Source organism: Macrobrachium nipponense, chromosome 17 (genome assembly GCF_015104395.2).
Source record: "Macrobrachium nipponense isolate FS-2020 chromosome 17, ASM1510439v2, whole genome shotgun sequence".
Taxonomy (NCBI): domain Eukaryota; kingdom Metazoa; phylum Arthropoda; class Malacostraca; order Decapoda; family Palaemonidae; genus Macrobrachium; species Macrobrachium nipponense.
In genome coordinates, this window is record NC_087210.1 from 79883702 (window position 1) to 79906893 (window position 23192).

Below are 23192 nucleotides of genomic sequence, written 5' to 3' on the forward strand. Positions count from 1 at the left end.
GGAAGTGGTTGCTGGGTGGGAGGGATGGTTAGGTAGGCAAAATTCTCGACGGGGCCTTTCTAGATGCCGCCGTTACGCACCCCTCCCCCCCCCCTTCCTCCTTTAGACTTCATACCCTTCCCACCCCCCCTCTTTCTTCACATGGCTACCCCCGTTGCTTTTACTGCCTTAAATTTGTGAGAGCTAATTTTTGTCTACTACAAGTCTTTATTCTCTCTCTCTCTCTCTCTCTCTCTCTCTCTCTCTCTCTCTCTCTCAGTAATATTGGTTTCAGAAATTGGGTTAATTTCCGTTATTTTGTTTTATATTTTCAACGTTCTCTCGCTTTGTTCATTTTTTTCCTTAGATTTTCGTGATGAATTTCGTCCTCTTGTTCTTTGCCTTCAGTGTTAAGTGTACATTCTTTCATTGTCCTGTATTTTTCATCCAAATTTTCATCCACATTTATGTTTTTACTCGATTGGTTCTGTCATAAATTTATCACATTTGATTTTTTTATTGTGAAAATGGCTCCCTTGTTCTGGCATCGATAATAACCAGTTTTTGTTACAGATCAGAAATCGTAATTACGTTAATAAATATCCAGGGAACTTTTTAACATTCTCAGGGAGAAAGTAATCGTAAATCCCATTAAATGAGAAACATGACCAATATGTTGAAGCCATTCAGAAAGGTCTGGTGTGTATCCCTGGGCTTGGACCTTAAAATAAAGACTTGTTCCGAATTCTATCAAGATCTTTTAAAAGCCTGGGTCTGTTTTTAGTCTTGAATGTATTTAAAAATGCGTGTGTGTGTTTTTGTGTATGTATGTGTCTGTTTATACAGCTATCCTTCTTAACGGCTGCCCTATAGCTAGTTGCACATTGAGCTATATATGTAACTTTTCACGAGAGGTTTGGGCAGTGCATTACAGTGTGCAAGGTCGTGGCTTTTTCATGAACAAAATTTTAATTTAAACATTTTTTCGAGTCGGTACTGTAACAAATACTGCTTGTTTCTGTGGAAACAATCCCTTACAAGTCAGTAACGACTTGACATTTGCAATTATAACAAAGCAGAAAATATCGTCGATTTAACCAATTTTTAAAATTATTTTATAAAATCATAGGAAGTAAAAGTTGAGATTTTGTATAAGAACATCATTATAAAAGAAGTGACACCACCTTCCCTTTATCCTCAATTTTTAATAAATTTAATTTTTAAACAATTAACTTGAAAAGCTTCAATATCAAAAAAGAAATATAAAAAAAAAGTCATATTCTCTTCCGGTTTGAGAAATGTGTTCCTCATAGTTTATTTTTTATTTTTTATTAGGAATAAAAATCGTTTAAATACTTCAATAGATGAAAAGCATTAATCAAAAACATATCCTATGTAAAACAAAAATTCATATTCTCTTCCGGTTTGAGGAATGTGTTCCACATAGTTTTTTTTATTATTTTTTATTAGGAATAAAAATCGTTGAAGTACTTCAATAGATGAAAAGCATTAATCAAAAACATGTCCTATGTAAAAAGAAAATATTCACATTCTCCCCCGGTTTGAGAAATGTGTTCCTCATAGTATTTTTATTATTAATTTTTTATTAGGAATAAAAATCGTTTAAATACTTCAATAGATGAAAAGATTAATCAGAAACATGTCTTATGAAAAAAATCACATTCTCTTCCGGTTTGAGAAATGTGTTCCACACAGTTTTATTATTATTAATTTTTTATTATTAATAAAAATCGTTTAAATACTTAATAGATGAAACGATTAATCAAAAACATGTCCTGTGTTAAAAAAAAAAAAAAAAAGTCACATTCTCTTCCGGTTTGAGAAATGTGTTCCACATAGTTTTTTTTATTGTTTGTTTTTTATTAGGAATAAAAATCGTTGAAATACTTGAAGAATCCCATTTTCTTTTGGAAAGGCAAAATGCCCCAAAGTGAGAAGTGGTTCCAAATGTCAGTGAATGGACTCAGGAACTCTCCTGAAGGCGCTGAATTATGACGACTTCCATTCGAGGCATAGTAACCGCAATATCTTCTCTCCCCTTTCCCTTTTTCCTCTTTCCTTTTTCTGTTTAAGTTTTTCATTATTCTTCTGTACTTTTTTCCTTTTTTCCTCTTTGCTTTTTTATTTTCCTCTTTTTCATTTTTCCTTTTCTCTTCCTGTTTCCGTTTTTCTCTTTCCTTTTTTTCTTCTTCTCTTTCCTCTTGCCATTTCGTCTTCCTTTTTCCTCTTTCCCTTTTCTTCTTTCCTTTTTACATTCCTCTCCTTCCTTTCTCCTCTTTCCTTTTCCTCTTTACATTTCCTGTCCTTTTTCCTCTTTCCTTTTTCTTCTTTTCCTCTTTCCTTTTCATCTTTACATTTCCTTACCTTTTTCCTTTTTCTTTTTCCTTTATCCTCTTTGCATTTCCTCTCCTTTTTCTTTCCTTTTTCTTCTTTCCCCTTTGCATTTCCTCTCCTTTTTCCTTTCTTTCCTTTCTTCTTTCTTTACATTTCCTCCTTTTTCCTCCCTTTCCCTCTTTCTCTTTACATTTCCCCTCTCCTTTTTCCTCTTGTTTCCTCTTTTCCTCCTTTATATTCTCCTCCTTTTCCTTTTCTTACCTTTCCTTCTTTCCTTTTCCTCTTATCTTTTTCCTCTTTCCTCTTTACCTTTCCTTTCCTTTTTCCTCTTTTTTCTTTATATTTCCTCTCATTTTCCTCTTTCATTTTTCTTCTTTCCTTTTCATCTTCCCTTTTTTCTCTTTCCTCCTTTTTCCTCTACTTTTTCTTCACTCCTCTTCCCTCTTTTATTTTTCCTCTTTCCTCTGTACATTTCCCTCTTTTATTTTTCCTCATTCCTCTTTCCTTTTACCTCTCTCCTCTTTCCTGCTTTTGGCATCACTCCGCTCTGGGTATGCGGCCGAGTCTAGCGGCCCTACGCGTAGCAATCGTCGTACCTGAGTGCCAATGCTGAATTTTTCCGTGCGAATTAGGGCTGGCCTTCGTAATTGCCTGCGGGATGCTTAGGATTGCACCGTGAGTCGCGTTTTGTGTGTGTGTGCATTTTTTTTTTTTTTTTTTTTTTTTTGACAGTGGTTGTTCTTTTTAGGCGAATTCATGGTTATATGTAGTCTACGAATATTCTTGCGCACCAGTCATATATATATTATATATATATATATATATATATATATATATATATATATATATATATATATATATTATATATTATATAGTATATATTATATATATATATATATATATATTTTATATATATATATATATATATATATATATATATATATATATATATATATATATATATGACTGGTGAAATGTTCTGTTACAACAGAATTCCATCTAATAAAAGGAGCCCATAAAAAAACACCAAAATATAGAGAGAAAAAAAGAATACTATCTTTCAGAGACTGCTGTCTCTCTCTTCAGGTAAATATATATACCTGAAGAGAGAGACAGCAGCTCTGAAAAGTAGTTACTTTTCTCTCTATATTTTGGTGTTTTTATGGGCTCCTATGCATGCGTTTTGTGTGTGCCCAAAAATATGAAACTAATTCATGGCTGTACATGCTCTCTGATAATCTTACACACATTTTGTTTTTGTTTATACACTCACTATATATTTATACATATGTATGTGTATATATATAATATAGGTACATTTATGTATATATATTGATGCTTGTGTGTGCTTGTGTGTATATGTGTCTATAAATACATAACGTAATGTGTGTAAGAGTATCAAGGAGCATGTATAATCATTAATTATATATATATAATTATATATATAAATATATTCATACATTTACATAGATAGTATAATGGTTGTACTTACTTTTATACACATTATACATACATGCATTCAAATTTACAACTGATTGTACAAACTAATTAATGGTTATGCATGCTGTTATACACATTATGCATAAACACTTACTTTCCTTCACAATTTACAACTTCATTGTACAAACTAATTAATGGTTGTACAACATATTATACATACATACTTTCCTTCACAATTTACAACTTGATTGTACAAACTAATTGATGGTTGCACAACATATTATACATACATACTTTCCTTCACAATTTACAACTTGATTGTACAAACTAATTGATGGTTGCACAACATATTATACATACATACTTTCCTTCACAATTTACAACTTGATTGTACCACATCGCCAAGTCAAGCCCAAGTCGAGATGAGAAGAGAGTAAAGCAAGACATCCAAAATGAATGCCTGTCATTTTCTTCTTCTCTGCCTCAGTTCATAAGAAGCTGAGCTGCTGCCATACTTGGCAATGCAAGACAGACGAGTGCATTGTATGAAAGCAGGAAAATTCTGCTTGCTTTTATCAGGCGAAGAAAGTTCAATTCGGCTGTTTTGAAAATAGGGTTATATGACCTGGAGATCTGCTTTCCCTTCCTGAGCCGTAACCAGAACAGAATAATAATAATAATAATAATAATAATAATAATAATAATAATAATAATAATAATAATAACAATAATAATAATTAATAATAATTAATAAGTCAAGAAGAAAGTATCACTCATTGATGTCGCAATACCATGGGAACACCAGAGTTAAGAGAGAGATAATGGGAAAAAAATTGATAAGTATCAAGATCTGAAAATAGAAAATAAGAAGGGATATTGGGGGATATGCCAGTGGAAACGTACCCATAATATAGGAGCAATAGGCACGATCCCAAGATCCCTGAAAAGGAATCTAGAAAAACTGAGGCTGAAAAGTAGCTCCAGGTCTCATGCAGAAGAGTGTGATCCTAGACGGCACAGATAGTAAGAAAAGCTGAGGGACTCCTAAGGAGGCAGGTGCAACCCGGAACCCCACTATAAATACCACCCAGTCGAATTGGGAGGACTGTGATAGAGCAAAAAAAAAAAAAAAAAAAAAATAAAAAAAAATAAAGGCCAAAGTAAACGAGAATGAAGGGGATAAAGCTACAGAGGGATCAACATTAAACACATAGATGAGACAGGATACAAATACCTGGGAATAATGGAAGGAGGGGATATAAAACACCAAGAGATGAAGGTCCACGATCAGGAAAGAATATATGCAGAGACTCAAGGGCGATACTCAAGTCAAAAACTCAACGCCGGAAATATGATAAAAGCCATAAACACATGGGCAGTGCCAGTAATCAGATACAGCGCAGGAATAGTGGATGGACGAAGGCAGAACTCCGCAGCATAGATCAGAAAACCAGGAAAGCATATGACAATACACAAAGCACTACACCAAGAGCAAATACGGACAGACTGTACATAACACGAAAGAAGGAGGGAGAGGACTACTAAGTATACGAGGACTGCGTCAACACGAGAACAGAGCACTGGGGCAATATCTGAAAAACCAGTGAAGACGAGTGGCTAAAGAGTGCATGGGAAGAAGGACTAATAAAAGTAGATGAAGACCCAGAAATATACAGAGACAGGAGAAATGACAGAACAGAACAGAGGACTGGCACAAACAAACCAATGCACGGACAATACATGAGACAGACTAAAGAACTAGCCAGCGATGACAATTGGCAATGGCTACAGAGGGGAGAGCTAAAGAAGGAAACTGAAGGAATGATAACAGCGGCACAAGATCAGGCCCTAACAAGAACCAGATATGTTCAAAGAACGATAGACGGAAATAAACATCTCTCCCATATGTGGGAGGAGGTGCAATACGAAAAATGAAACCATAAACCACATAGCAAGCGAATGCCCGGCACTTCGCACAGAACCAGTACAAAAAGAGGCATGATTCAGTGGCAAAAGCCCTCCACTGGAGGCCTGTGCAAGAAACATCAGCTACCTTGCAGTTAATAATTGTGGTACGAGCACCAACCTGAGGGAGTGATAGAAAAACGATCAGGCAAAGATCCTCTGGGACTATGTATCAGAGGATAGGGTGATACGTGCAAACAGACCAGACGTGACTTTGATTGACAAAGTCAAGAAGAAAGTATCACTCATTGATGTGCAATACCATGGGACACCAGAGTTGAAAAAGAAATAGAGGAAAAAAATGGATAAGTATCAAGATCTGAAAATAGAAATAATAAGAGGCTATGGGATATGCCAGTGGAAATCGTACCATAATCATAGGAGCACTAGGCACGATCCCAAGATCCTGAAAAGGAATCTAGAAAAAAACTAGAGGCTGGAAGTAGCTCCAGGGACTCATGCAGACGAGTGTGATCCTAGAAAACGGCCACACATAGTAAGAAAAGTGATGGACTCTAAGGAGGCAGGATGCAACCCGGAACCCCACACTATAAATACCACCCAGTCGAATTGGAGGACTGTGATAGAGCACAAAAAAAAAAAAAAAAAAAAATAATAATAATAATAATAATAATAATAATTAATGAGAAAGCTATCTGTACAGTTTTATCGTTAAATATAATGTACATATAGATAACTGTGAATTTGTTTCTCTATTTTAAGACTCGTGCTGCTATAAGAATTTTTTTAAAATAATAATAATAATAATAATAATAATAATAATAATAATAATAATAATAACAAATAATAATAATGATAATAATAGTTTTGAAAATTATCCTTTCTTTCCTTTTTTCTCTTTCCTTTTTCGTCTTTCCTCTTCCCTTTTTCCTCTTGGCATTTTACATTTCCTCTCCTTATTCCTCTTTACATGTCATTCCCATTTTTCCTCTACTTTTTCCTCTTTCCTCTTTACTTTTTCCTCTTTCCTCTTTACTTTTTCCTCTTTCTTCTTTCCTCTTTTCAAAAAGGAAATAAGTAAAATAAACAAACCAAATTGACTTCTTGTTAATCCTTTTGAGAACTTACATGATATTGAGTTCTGGTGCACTTGGGTCAGTAAACCTCCATCTGTTGAGTTGTTGAAGTCTTATTTTTGCGGCCTATTTTTATGTAATAATGCGGGAAGAGAGAAGAAAGGGAAGGATAATATTGATAAGAGTGCAGTTATCAATTTAAAAAAAATGTCTCTTGTAGCTATTTTCATTAATGCAAGATTATGTAATTCGTACGGACCTTTAAAATCTAAAATCTAAAAAGAAACAATCATTCCTTTTAATAAAGAATATGTAGTAAGGATAATTTATTCCAGGAGCATATTGTATAGCATTCCAGTGATAAAAATTATCATTTTCTTTTTTGAAGTAGCCATCATTTTAACAGCAAAGGACTATGACAGATGACCAACATGTGATATACAGGGTGTCCATAAAATCCCAGTACCATTACAAGTATTTATTGCTAACAATGTTACTGGGACTTTATGGACACCCTGTACTTCATAAGGTCAGTTTGCTCAGTCCTGGTAGGGTGATGGTTTGTTGGGGGGTTGGGGGGGGTGGTGGACAGGGAAATTTATTACATTCCTGGAATCACTGGAAATACTTGACTGTATCTTGGAAGTCCTGAAAAGTTGGTGAATACTGTGGATTGCTTTAAGAAGGTTGCAACAATGCTGGAAGGTCGAATAATGACTGGGAGAGTCCAGCAAATTGTGATTTAGAAGTTCTGGAAGAACAAGAGTGGGTTCTGGAAGGGTTGGGGGGGTGGGGGCCGACGGAGTGACTGGTGTAATGCTTGTGTGGAAGGTTATGGGATGACTTAAAGGTTTGTGCTTTATGTAATACTCCTGGAAATTTGAGGACGTCCAGAAGGTTGGGGAATTGTGTAATTCTCTCTCTCTCTCTCTCTCTCTCTCTCTCTCTCTCTCTCTTCTCTGACAAATGATGTAATGTTTTCTTCGGTAATTCTTGTCAAGTTTCATCCATCTACAGCATTTCTTAAAGAAGTGGTCGGTTTGTCAATTACGCAGTCAAGGACAAAATTACCTGTGGTTGCATTTGTTAAGATTTTTTTTAACTTTTGATTTTTTTTATTTTAGTGCCTGCGTCAAGCATTTTTTCTTTTCTTTTCTTTTACTGCTTGTGTCAACCTCTGCAGGAGAAGAAGAGAAAGAGGGATATTGCAGACGATACGATAAAGAAAAAAAAAAAACAAGCCAAAAATGCGCCCAAAGCAATCGAGTTTTCTGTACAGCTTATAAAAACAAGGTCACCGAAAATAGTGTGTATTTGGTGGTCTCGGTATAATGCTGCATGAGCCGCGGTCCGTGAAACTTTTAACTACTTCCCAGTGATGTCATGGCTTATATCGTTGTCAGACGCACGATTGTGTCTAACTTTATCTTTGAATAAAATACCAGTTACCGAGGCCAGAGGGCTGCAATTTGATATGTCTGATGATTGGAGGGTGGATGATCACGATACTAATTTGCAGCCCTCTAGCCTCAGTAGATTTTAAGATCTGAGGGCGGACGGAATAAAACGCGGACGGACAGACAGACAGACAGACAAAGCCGACACAATAGTGTTCTTTTTTTACAGAAAACTAAAAGGGGACAATAATAGGAAGCTTGAGAATCTTTGGTGTTCCGTTTCACGTCGAGATAAGAGGATTGCCCGCGATCTTGCACGCACACACACATACAGACACACACACAGTCTGCTGACTCACTCTATGGACCGTGATCCACTTAAGAAGTCCTTCTTTCTCTTGTCCATAAACCTCTGTGGGATTCCATCGCAGCGCGCATTGCATTCTCCAGGAACTATAAGCTCTCTTGCTGCGTCAGTATCTCACCTGTCGGTTCTACACCTTCGGGAATGCCCCCCCCCCCCCCCCAAAAAAACAAAAAAAAAAAAAAGGGTCACGTTACCGTTAATTTTGGCTCCGGCAGAAGTCGCCGTTGTGACCTATCTGTTTCCGTCCGCCATCCAGCTTTCTGTCTGTTGCCGTGTCTGTGCGTCTGTTTGAGTTCTTTTTTTTATTTTTTTATTATTATCTTTTTTTGTGTGTGTGGTTTGTTATCTGAAGTTTTGCGAATTGTCATGGCATCCTTATCACCGCTATCCACCGTTTCTCTCTCTCTCTCTCTCTCTCTCTCTCTCTCTCTCTCTCTCTCTCTCAGCATTTCCTATGCTTTTCAGATCAGACATTCCCGCGTTATGTTTCTTCGAGATGTTTTCAAAACTATAAGAGGTTTTCCAATTGTAACGTAAGTCAGAAACCTCCTTTTCCTAGATATACTAAATCTTTCCAGACGTCCTTCATGTTTACCCAGCTTTGCCTTTGGGAGTTTGTCTGCTGTGCAAACATCCCAGAGCAAACAAGGTCTTTGCTGGACGCGAATGCGGTTGTACCACTATAGTTTAAACAGACTTGAAAAACAGACTTGAAGAAAGATTGAGAATTCTGCCTAGTTATCTTCAGTTGAGTTCTGTCATGTTGTAATGTGATTAGGCTCCCGATTTCGTGATACATTTGACTTTGTTGGCTGTGAATTAGACTCGTGTGTGTGTGTGTATGTATATATATATATATATATATATATATATATATTATATATATATATATATATATATATATATATATATATATATATATATATATATATATATATATATATATATATATTATATATATATTATATATATATTATATAAAGCGAATACCACAGGAAAATAATAGTCAGAAATCCAAGCGCTTTTGTCTTTACTAAGACATTGTCAAGGAACGAATGAAATACAATTGGAGAGAAAGTTATCAGGTAAACAACAGATCAAAAATACCAGATGGTTAATTGTCAAAAGGGTGAAAGTTAAGAAGATATCCAGGATTATCGGATATCACACGGTCACACGGTTCTTCTTTCTGCAAGCCCATCTTCTAGATTATTCCTTCAGGTTGGTAGGATATCTGAAAGAATAGATCTAGATATTGGACCCTTGTCCGCAGGACAAATATCTTGTTCAAGATGTTCATGAAGGGACATAGAATGCTAGAAAAAACTATTCTTCTTTCTGCAAGACCATCTTCTAGATTAATCCTTCAGATTAGTGGGATATCTGACAGAATAGATCTAGATGTTGGACCCTTGTCTGCCTGACAAATATCTTGTACAAGATGTTCATCAAGGGACATAGCATATTTGAAGAAAGTATTCTTCTTTCTGCAAGCCCATCTTCTAGATTATTCCTCCAGAATTGGGGGGGGGATATCTAAAAAAAAGATCTTGATATTGGACCATTGTCCGCATGACAAATATCTTGTACAAGATGTTCATCAAGGTACAGTGGTGCTCAAATCTCATGCGACATGATTCTTTTTGTATCGTACAGATTCTCAGACTCAACGTAACGTTGCCAAGTAGTGCTATTATTTTTCTTTTTTTTTATTTGTAATGTCATTCATGTAGAGAAGTTTGCGAAATCACAGCTAGCCCTAATTTCCTTATGGTTAAAAGATATGATCGTTTTATGCATTGGTATAATTCTTAATCTGTGTGATTTGAACTGATTTTCTATTTTTTTTTTTTTTTACGTTGCTCAGTTCGAAGTGCGGTGTGATAAGGTTAGCGGTGCTAGCAATGAAAGCACACTTAATATGCTCCTCGGACTGGTCAACGTAACCACGTCTGCAGCACTATGACAGTAGACCTAATAAGCTTAGCAGTAATAACAAATTTCAAAGTAGGAATATGAATTAAAACAAGTTTTCTTTGAATGTTGAAGTTTTCGGCTGCGTTTAAGCTGCCTGTATGTTGGAAAATGTTTTATAGGCCTAAAAAATAATCTAAGCCTTCTGAGATGTAATCTGTTACTGACGAATTTATTTGTAGAGATTACCTGTTCTTTGAGGAATACAATAGGAATAGGAATTACAACCAGTTTTCTTTGAATGTTGAAGTTTGAGGCTGTGTTTAATTTGCCTGTATGTTGCAAAATGATTTATAGGCATAAAAAAATAATCTAAGCTTTCTGAGATGTAAACTGTTACTAATGTTTTTATTTGTAGAGATTACCTGTTCTTTGAGGAATAAAAGATGATGATTTTGATTATATGGAGAAGATGACTATTAATCGAAATATCATAAGTATTAATATCAAGGCGTATGGAACACTTGTTTTTCAACTGGTTTAAAATATTCTTTTCTTAAAAGTCCTTCTGCTTGCTTTTGGTGTATAATTTATTCTTTCATAAGGTAACTTGAAGTGCAAGAATGTGTAGATACCCTCATTTGCTTTCTAGCCACAAATTTGTTAATATAGAGATGTGAATGTTTAGTGTAAAGTAAAGAAATCTAACACCTAGGCCTAGCAATATCTTGGCTTTGACAAATAAGCGAATAATTGCTAGTATGCTATCATGTTTGAAATATTTAAGAAAGATAACAATAATTATGCATGAAAATCCAAATATTCTTTTAACACATATAACGTAAATGTTTTCCAGATAATTTCATGGTCGCTACTCATTGTAGACTTACTTATATACCGGGTGGTTGTTGTTGCACCAACACTAATGATACGTCACACATGCTCCCCTCACATGTTGATATCTGTGGGCACATTCTACTTTTGTGTATACATATTTACATTTTTTCAGCGTTGAGGTGTAAAAGCAATCAAATAGGACTATTTCAAATTTTATGCTTGTTTTGGAAGCATTATTAATGTTACGACAGTTATTTTCGTGTTTTTTATTTACTTAACATTTGAACTGAGGTTTGATGAAGACTTCGTTTTGGTCAAATGCTTCTGCAATGAGTGAACGAAAGTTTGAAAATGTTTCGTAGGAGTTTTTCTGAATTTGGCTACACGTGACATTTTCTTACAGTTTTGAAATATATGACAGATTTCACTCTTATTGAAATATATTAAGGCCTATGGTATGCGATAATCGCGTTTTCGCATTGAAAATAGATAGATATGGAGCATACTACGTGCCAGTTAGTGAATTTTTGAACGAAATCCTGTGGAGTCATGTCGCCATGAGTTTGAGGCATCACTGTAACCATAGCATACTTGAAGAAAGTATTCTTCTTTCTCGCAAGCCCATCTTCATATATTATTCCTTCAGAAATAGGGGGGGGGGGGGGGGGTAATTGTAAATTGATCTAGATATTTGGACATTGTCTGCTTGACAAACATCTGTAACAAGATGTTCATCAAAGGACATAGCATACTTGAAGAAACTATTACTTCTTTTTGCAAGCCTCCCATCTTCTAGATTATTCTTTCAGATTGGTGGGATATCTGAAGAATAGATCTAGATATTAGACCCATTGTCCACATGACAAATATCTTGTACAAGATGTGGTCATCAAGGGACATAGCATACTTGAAGAAAGTATTCTTCTTTCTGCAAGCCCATCTTCTAGATTATTCTTTCAGATTGTGGTGGGATATCTGAAAAATACATTTAAATATTAGGACCCTTGCCTGCATGACAATATCTTGTAGATGTTCATCAAGGGACATAGCATACTTGAAGAAGTATTCTTCTTTCTGCAAGCCCATCTTATAGATTATTCCTCTAGATTTGTTGGGACCCTGCTGCCTGACAAATATCTTGTACAAATGTTCATCAAGGGACATAGCATGAATAAAGTATTCTTCTTTCTGAAGCCCTCTTCTATTATTCCTCCAGAATTGGGGGGGGATCTAAAAAAAAGTCTTGATATTGAACCTTGTCCGCATGCAAATATCTTGTACAGAGTTCATCAAGGTACTCCATACTTGAAAGTATTCTTCTTTCTGCAAGCCCTCTTCTATTTATTCCTTCAGAATAGGGGGGTGGGGGGGGGGTAACTGAAAAAATTGACTAGATAACCATTGTCTGCTTGACAAACTCTTGTACAAGATGTTCATCAAAGGATAGCATACTTTGAAGAAAACATTCTTCTTTCTGCAACCCATCTTCTAGATTATTCTTTCAGATTGGAGGGATATCTGAAAGAATAATCTAGATATTAGACCATTCACCTCATGACAAATATACAAGATGTTCATCAAGGGACATCATACTTGAAGAAAGTATTCTTCTTTCGGCAAGCCCATCTTAGATTATTCTTTCAGATTGGTGGGATTATCTGAAAAATACATTTAAATATTGGGACCCTTGCCCGCATGAAAATCTTAACAAGATATTCCTTCAAGGGACTAGCTACTTGTAAGAAATTATTCTTCCTTATGCAAGCCCATCTTCTAGATTATTCCTCCAGATTTGTGGGATATCTGAAAGAATAGATCTAGATATTGGACCCATGTCCGTATGACAAATATCTTGTACAAGATGTTCATCAAGGCTGCAATCTTGAGAAAGTATTCTTCTTTCTCACCCATTCTTCAGTTTTTTCCTCCAAGATTTGTGGGTATCTTGAATTTAATATCTAGGAAGGACCCTGTCCGCCTGACAATATCCTGTACAAGATTATTCATCAAAGGATTAGCATACTTGAAGAAAGTATCTTCATTCTGCATCCCATCTTCTAGATCTAGATTTGTGGGATTCTGAAATAGATCCTAGATTGCCCTTGTCGATGACAAATATCCTGTACAAGATGTCATATAATAGCATACTTGCGAAAGTATCTTCATTCTGCAAAGTATTCTTCTTTAGATTGTTCCTACAATTGGTGGGTATCTGAAGAATACGATTCTAGATATTGACCCTTGTCCGCATGACAAATATCCTTGTACCAGATTGGTCATCAAGGGAACATAACATACTTGAAAAAGTAATTTTTTTCTTTTGCAAGTGCATCTTCTAGAGTATTCTTCGATTGGTGGGATTATCTGAAAGAATAATCTAGATATTGGAGCCGCATGCTCGGGCATCAACATATCTTGTTACAAGATGTTCTACATCTTAAGGGACATAGCATACTTGAGAAGTATTCTTCTTTCTACAAGCCCATCTTCTAGATTATTCCTCCAGATTGGTGGGATATCTGAAAGAATAGATCTAAATGGACCTCCGCATTGACATTATCTTTTACAAGATGTTCCTCAAGGCGTAGCTACTTAAGAGTATTCTCTTTCTGCAAACCTATCTTTTCTAGATTATTCAATCAGAATGTTTCTGAAAGAAAATTCTAAATTGGACATTGCCCGCATGACATATCTGTACAAGATGTTTCGCAAGGGACGTAGATCTTGAAGAAACTATCTCTTTGCAAACCCATCTTCTAGATTATTCCTCCAGATTGGTGGGATATCTGAAAGAATAGATCTAGATATTGGATCCTTGTCCACATGACAAATATCTTGCCCAAGATGCTTATCAAAGGACATAGCATGCTTGAAGTATTCTTCTTTCTGCAAGCCCATCTTCTAGATTATTCCTCCAGATTGGTGGGATATCTGAAAGAATAGATCTAGATATTGGACCATTGTCCACATGACAAATATCGTGTACAAGTGTTCATCAAGGGACATATGCACACTTGAAGAAAGTTTCTTCTTTGAAGCCCATCTTCTAGATTATTCCTCCAGGGGGATCTGAAAGAAGATCTAGATATTGGACCATGTCCGCATGACAAATATCTTGTACGATGTTCTCAAGGAAAATAGCATACTGAAGAAAGTATTCTTATTTCTATAAGCCCATCTTCTATATTATTCCTCCAGATTGGTGGGATGATCTGAAAGAAATCTCTAGATATTGGACCATTGTCCGCTGACAAAATATCTTGTAAACAAGATGTTCATCAAGGGACGGGTAGCATACTTGAAGAAAGTGTTCGTCTTTCTGCAAGCCCATCTTCTAAATTATTCCTCCAGATTGGTGGGATATCTGAAAGAATAGATCTAGATATTGGACCATTGTCCACATGGCAAATATCGTGTACAACTTTTCATCAAGGGACATCGCATACTTGAAGAAAGTATTTTTCTTTCTGCAAGCCAATCTTCTAGATTATTCCTCCAGATTGGTGGGATATCTGAAAGAATAGATCTAGATATTGGACCATGGTCCGCATGACAAATATCTTGTACAAGATGTTCATCAAGGGACATGTCATACTTGAAAAAAGTATTCTTTTTTCTGCAAGCCGATCTTCTAGATTATTCCTTCAGAATAGGGGGGGATATCTGAAAAAATAGATCTTGATATTGGACCATTTTCCGAGTGATAAATATCTTGTACAAGATGTTCATCAAAGGACAAAGCATACTTGAAGAAAGTATTCTTCTTTCTGCAAGCCCATCTTCTAGATAAATTCCTTCAGAATAGGGGGGGGAGGGGATTTGTTACCTTTTTTCCTGAAAAGAATAGATCTAGATATTGGACCATTGTCCGCATGACAAATATCTTGTACAAGATGTTCATCAAGGGACATAGCATACTTGAAGAAAGTATTCTTCTTTCTACAAGCCCATCTTCTAGATTATTCCTTCAGATTGGTGGGATATCTGAAAGAATAGATCTAGATATTGGACCATTGTCCGCATGACAAATATCTTGTACAAAGTGTTCATCAAAGGGACATAGCATACAGCAAATACTTCAAGAAGATTCTTCTTTCTGCAAGCCCATCTTCTACATTATTCCTCCAGATTGGTGGTATATCTGAAAAGAATAGTTTTTAGATATTGGACCATTTGTCCGCATGACAATATCTTGTACAAGATGTTCATCAAGGGACATAGCATACTTGAAGAAAGTATTCTTCTTTCTACAAGCCCATCTTCTAGATTATTCCTTCAGAATAGGGGGCGTTATCTGAAAGAATAGATCTAGATATTTGACCATTGTCCGCATGACAAATATCTTGTACAAGATGTTCATCAAGGAACGTAGCATACTTGAAGAAACTATCCTTCTTTCTGCAAACCCATCTTCTAGATTATTCATTCAGATTGGTGGGATATCTGAAAGAATATTTCTAGATATGGACCCTTGTCCACATGACAAGTAACTTGTACAAGATGTTCATCAAGGGACATAGCATACTTAAGAAACTATTCTTCTTTCTGCAAGCCAATCTTCTAGATTATTCCTTCAGATTGGTGGGATATCTGAAAGAATAGATCTAGATATTTGACCATTGTTCGCATGACAAATATCTTGTACAATATGTTCATCAAGGGACATAGCATACTTGAAGAAAGTATTATTCTTTCTGCAAGCCCATCTTCTATATTATATTTAACGATTGGTGGGATATCTGAAAGAATAGATCTAGATATTGGACCATAGCCCGCATCACAAATATCTTGTACAAGATGTTCATATAAGGGCATAAGCAAATACCTTTTGAAAAAAAGTAATTCTTCCTTTCTACAAAGCCCATCTTTTTCTATATTATTCCCCAAGAATTTGGTTGGGATATCTGAAAGAATGATCCTTACATAATTGTCCCTTTTCCGGGCTTGGACAAATATCTTTGTAACAGAGAATGGTTCATCAGAGACCAATATGCATACTTGTATTCTTTTTTCCTTTCCTACCCACAAGCCCATCCTTCCTATATTAAATTCCTTGCCAAGATTGGTGGGGATAAATCTGAAAGAAATAAGGGGAATCTACTATTGGTCCCTTTCCGCTTGACAAATATCTTGTACAAGATGTTCATCAAGAGACATAGCATACTTGAAGAAAGTTTTCTTCTTTCTGCAAGCCCATCTTCTAGATTATTCCTCCAGATTGGTGGGATATCTGAAAGAATAGATCTAGATATTGGACCATTCTCCTCATGACAAATATCTTTTACAAGATGTTCATCAAGGGACGTAGCATACTTGAAGAAAGTATTCTTCTTTCTTCAAGCCTATCTTCTAGATTATTCCTTCAGAATAGGGGGGGTTATCTGAAAGAAATGATTCTAGATATTGGACCATAGCCCGCATGACAAATATCTTGTACAAGATGTTCATCAAGGGACGTAGCATACTTGAAGAAAGTATTCTTCTTTCTGCAAACCCATCTTCTAGATTATTCCTCCAGATTGGTGGGATATCTGAAAGAATAGATCTAGATATTGGATCCTTGTCCGCATGACAAATATCTTGCACAAGATGCTTATCAAGGGACATAGCATACTTGAAGTATTCTTCTTTCTGCAACCCCATCTTCAAGATTATTCCTCCAGATTGGTGGGATATCTGAAAGAATAGATCTAGATATTAGACCATTGTCCACATGACAAATATCGTGTACAAGTGTTCATCAAGGGACATAGCATACTTGAAGAAAGTTTTCTTCTTTCTGCAAGCCCATCTTCTAGATTATTCCTCCAGATTGGTGGGATATCTGAAAGAATAGATCTAGATATTGGACCATTGTCCGCATAACAAATATCTTGTACAAGATGTTCATCAAGGAAAATAGCATACTTGAAGAAAGTATTCTTATTTCTACAAGCCCATCTTCTAGATTATTCCTCCAGATTGGTGGGATATCTGAAAGAATAGATCTAGATATTGGACCATTGTCCGCATGACAAATATCTTGTACAAGATGTTCATCAAGGGACATAGCATACTTGAAGAAAGTATTCTTCTTTCTGCAAGCCCATCTTCTAGATTATTCCTCCAGATTGGTGGGATATCTGAAAGAATAGATCTAGATATTGGACCATTGTCCACATGATAAATATCGTGAACAACTGTTCATCAAGGGACATAGCATACTTGAAGAAAGTATTCTTCTTTCTGCAAGCACTTCTAGATATTCCTCCAGATTGGTGGGGATAGCTGAAAGAATAGATCTAGATATTTTGGACCATTGTCCACTTTTGAACAAATATCTTGTACAAGATGTTCATCAAGGACATAGGCATACTTGAAAGAATGTATTCTTTTTTCTGCAAGCCGATCTTCTAGATTATTCCTTCAGAATAGGGGGGGGGGATATCTGAAAAAAAAGATCTTGATATTGGACCATTGTCCGAGTGATAAATATCTTGTACAAGATGTTCATCAAAGGACAGAGCATACTTGAAGAAAGTATTCTTCTTTCTGCAAGCCCGTCTTCTAGATTATTCCTTCAGAATAGGGGGGGTTTATCTAAAAGAATAGATCTAGATATTGGACCCTTGTCCGCATGACAAATATCTTGTACAAGATGTTCATCAAGGGACATAGCATACTTGAAGAAAGTATTCTTCCTTCTACAAGCCCATCTTCTAGATTATTCCTTCATATTGGAGGGATATCTGAAAGAATAGATCTAGATATTGGATCCTTGTCCGCATGACAGATATCTTGCACAAGATGCTTATCAAGGGACATAGCATACTTGAAGCATTCTTCTTTCTGCAAGCCCATCTTCAAGATTATTCCTCCAGATTGGTGGGATATCTGAAAGAATAGATCTAGATATTGTACCATTGTCCACATGATAAATATCGTGAACAACTGTTCATCAAGGGACATAGCATACTTGAAGAAAGTATTCTTATTTCTACAAGCCCATCTTCTAGATTATTCCTCCAGATTGGTGGGATATCTGAAAGAATAGATCTAGATATTGGGCCATTGTCCGCATGACAAATATCTTGTACAAGATGTTCATCAAGGGACATAGCATACTTGAAGAAAGTATTCTTCTTTCTGCAAGCCCATCTTCTAGATCATTCCTCCAGATTGGTGGGATATCTGAAAGAATAGATCTAGATATTGGACCATTGTCCACATGATAAATATCTTGTACAAGATGTTCATCAAGGGACATAGCATACTTGAAGAAAGTATTCTTCTTTCTACAAGCCCATCTTCTAGATTATTCCTTCATATTGGAGGGATATGTGAAAGAATAGATCTAGATATTGGATCCTTGTCCGCATGACAAATATCTTGCACAAGATGCTTATCAAGGGACATAGCATACTTGAAGCATTCTTCGTTCTGCAAGCCCATCTTCAAGATTATTCCTCCAGATTGGTGGGATATCTGAAAGAATAGATCTAGATATTGGACCATTGTCCACATGATAAATATCGTGAACAACTGTTCATCAAGGGACATAGCATACTTGAAGAAAGTATTCTTCTTTCTGCAAGCCCATCTTCTAGATTATTCCTCCAGATTGGTGGGATAGCTGAAAGAATAGATCTAGATATTGGACCATTGTCCACATGACAAATATCTTGTACAAGATGTTCATCAAGGGACATAGCATACTTGAAGAATGTATTCTTTTTTCTGCAAGCCGATCTTCTAGATTATTCCTTCAGAATAGGGGGGGGGATATCTGAAAAAAAAAATCTTGATATTGGACCATTGTCCGAGTGATAAATATCTTGTACAAGATGTTCATCAAAGGACAGAGCATACTTGAAGAAAGTATTCTTCTTTCTGCAAGCCCATCTTCTAGATTATTCCTTCAGAATAGGGGGGGGGTTTATCTGAAAGAATAGATCTAGATATTGGACCCTTGTCCGCATGACAAATATCTTGTAAAAGATGTTCATCAAGGGACATAGCATACTTAAAGAAAGTATTCTTCTTTCTGCTAGCCCATCTTCTAGATTATTCCTTCAGAATAGGGGGCGTTATAAAGAATAGATCTAGATATTGGACCATTGTCCGCATGACAAATATCTTGTACATGTTCATCAAGGGACATAGCATACTTGAAGAAAGTATTCTTCTTTCTGCAAGCCCATCTTCTAGATTGTTCCTTCAGATTGGTGGGATATCTGAAAGAATAGATATAGATATTGGACCATTGTCCACATGACAAATATCTTGTACAAGATGTTCATCAAGGGACATAGCATACTTGAAGAAAGTATTCTTCTTTCTGCAAGCCCATCTTCTACATTATTCCTCCAGATTGGTGGGATATCTGAAAGAATAGATCTAGATATTGGACCATTGTCCGCATGACAAATATCTTGTACAAGATGTTCATCAAAGGACATAGCATACTTGAAGAAAGTATTCTTCTTTCTGCAAACCCATCTTCTAGATTATTCTTCCAAATTGGTGGGATATCTGAAAGAATAGATCAGATATTGGACCCTTGTCCGCATTGACAAATATCTTGTAAAGAGTTCATCAAAGACATAGCACTTGAAGAAAGTATCTTCTTCTGCAAGCATCTTCTAGATGTTCCTTCAGGGAGTGGGATATCAAGATAGATCTAGATATTGGACCATTGTCCGCATGACAAAATCTTGTACAGGTTTCATCAAGGGACAATAGCATTCTTGAAGAAGTCTTCTTTCGCAGCCCATCTTAGATTGTTCCTCCAGATTGGTGGGTTATCTGAAAGAATAGATCTAGATATTGGACCATTGTCCGCATAACAAATATCTTGTACAAGATGTTCATCAAGGGACATAGCATACTTGAAGAAAGTATTCTTCTTTCTGCAAGCCCATCTTCTAGATTATTCCTCCAGATTGGTGGGTTATCTGAAAGAATAGATCTAGATATTGGACCATTGTCCGCATAACAAATATCTTACAAGAGTTCATCAAGACCCATAGCATAACAGAATAAGGAAAAGTATTCTTCTTAATGCAAGCCCATCTTCTAATTTACCCTCCCAGATTGGTGGTTTTATCTGAAAGAAATAGATCTAGATATTGGACCATTGTCTGCATAACAAATTATCTTGGTACCAAGATGCTTCATTTCAAAGGGACATAGCATACTAGAAGAAATTATAGTTCTTCCTTCTGCCTGTACTGAGTGAGAGCATCTCGCCCCTTCATCTCTTTTCAATCTAGAAGAAGTCGCCCAAGACGAGAGGTCTTGGATGCCTTCCCATTTTCTCGTCCTTGTTCCTCTCCTCTGCTTCAGTCTTGAGGATCTGGTGGACTTCGTTAAGGAAGGCAATTGCGTCCTTCTCCTCCCCTGTGATCGTACACTCTTTTGAGGTCTCACCCCTCTTCGGTCCATGGAAGTAGACATTGTGCTTAGCAGTGAGCTTCTTTATGGTCATGCCTCTTCTTCCGATGACCTTGGCTCTTTCCTGCCCATCGAGGACTGTCAGGTAGAGGCGGGACCCGATCTGAGTCAACCCGGGAGATACTTCCTTCCGGGAGAAATTCCCTCCTGTCTGCTTGGGAGTTGGGTCTATGATAACCATTATATCCTGACACGCTTCCTGGACGTCGTCCAAATGACCCTTTATTGTTATGAAGTCTTCTGTTTTAGCGTGCATGGTTATCCTCACATTGTTTTTCTTTTCTATTTTCTGCAAGTTGTGTCCTTTCGTGCCAATCACTAACCCCTTCAGTTTGGCCTTGACTTCGAATTGATACCTTCCTGCATCAATTCTCTTCAGTCCTTTAATTTTGATGTCGGAGCCTTCCACCTTGAGCTCCTGAAGGACGTCCTGGACGTGTTGATAGGCCCTGGCCACCTGTTTCATATCTCCCCCTAAATAAGCAACTTCCCTCTTGTACTTATTCTGGGGGAGAATGAATTTTACATCGTACAGGGCTCTCATTTCGTCCTCCAGTTGTCTGAAAAGCCCTTTGAGGAAACCTTTGCCCTTGGGTGGCAAGCAAAACTCGTAGCAGTCTAAGCCGACGAGTTTCAGGTCTTCATCCTTTGGCCAGTTTTTAATTTCTTCTATCATGGCCAAAATTATTTGGTGGGCTTTCTTTACTTGTTCCACAGGACCAAAGATTCCGATGTAATCACGGTCGTCATTATCGTCAGGGAGGTAGATGCCCACCTGCAGTTGCCTTAACAACTTCTGAAGGTTTACCTTCTGTGGGCCCAACATGGTCTCCCTGAACTCCTTTTCAACTACCATGACGAAATCTTCTTTCCCAGCTACAAAAAGCCCTGTTACTACCTGGGATAGTGCATCGATGTCGAAATTTTTGTCTACTCTGAATTGAATTTCTCTGTAGACCTTTTCGACATTCACCTTCGATCCGGTGAGTTCAACCAGTCTCGAACCATCACTGCGGACATTGAGGATGACCCCGTGGTCCTCCTTAGCCAGTTTTGTGAATTTGCCTCCTTTGCCGATAATCTGGCCAAAGTCGAGGCCTTTACCACAGCGAAACGTGAAGGTTTTACCCTTAGCACGTTTTAAAGGTCCACATTTGACTGGGAGTTTTCTTTTCGAGTGTTTGGTCGAGACAGCATTTTCCTTTTCCGCCTGCTCTCCTGCCTCCTGGATTTTGCTTTCCTCCAGAATCGTGCCTCCAGGTTGGCGAGCCATTTCCTTCTTCTTCTGTGCTGGAGGAAGAGGCTTTTCCTCTTTTTCTTCGAGGGAAGGACCGTATTCGACTTTTACGTCCTCAATGTCGCCTTCCTGCTCTCTCTGTTCAGGGTAAATGGCTTCGAAGTCCTGTTGGTCAATAGGGGCTGAATTTTCTTGTTCTTCACAGGGGGTCTCATCGACAGTCTCCGACTCACAGGTAGATTTTTCGAGGCTCGTGTCTTCAAGGGCTACTTCACTCACAACTATTTCAGAGTCGTCACTGACTTCGATGGTAAGGTTTTCCAAAATGTCTTCTACGTTTTCGACCTCTTCTTCCAGGTCCACTTCCAGGTGAGCTGTTTCAGAGTCGTCAATGATTTCTCTGGTAAGGGTTTCCAAAATGTCTTCTACGTTCTCGACCTCTTCTTTCAGGTCCACTTCTAGGTCCACATTCCAAGTTCTCATCACACCTTTGGTGATGAGCGTGATGGTGAAGACGGTGGCAAGGAACAGAAGTATCTTGGGCCAAAATACAGATTCGTCAACATTACGAAGAACCTCTTGGACTGCAGATTCCTGATCAAGGTGAAGACTGGTCCTCACCAACAATTCCAGGTGTCCATTGCAGCCTGACAAGCTAGGTTCTTCGTATCCAACAATATTAGCAAGTCCTATATAGTTCAGGGTGGAATGCAGAATGCGGCGCACTCTACTTTCCCTCCTGAAATCCAGTAAAATATTTCTGGCGGTGTCACAAAGGTGAAGCTCTTTCTCAAGAGTCACCCGCCAATTGAAACCGCCAGCAAGTACAAGATTTGTCATAAGTCGGGTACCGGCTACAAAATCTTTGCACTTCAGTTGAAACATTTCAAACACTTCTTTGATTTGGGTAAACATCTTTACAGACATACCAAAGCAGGTGCCGGTCACTAAGGTTGGATTTAGTTTAAGGCGCATAGGGCTCTGAGGTTGTCCCCGGATCCTTGAGGACTTTTGAGTCTTCGGGAGCCGCTGGTTTCCTCGGAGCCTTTGGATCCTTCAAAACGGAGTCGAAGGAATCTGCGGAGATTCGGAGTCTTCAAGCGTAGAAAAACGTGCTTCTTGGATGTGTCTTCAAAGGAGCGACTTAGATATACCACCTGCTGCAATTTGTTCTTCAGAAAAAATGTTAAATCACTCAACTTTACCTTTATGTTCTTGTAAAAAAATAAATT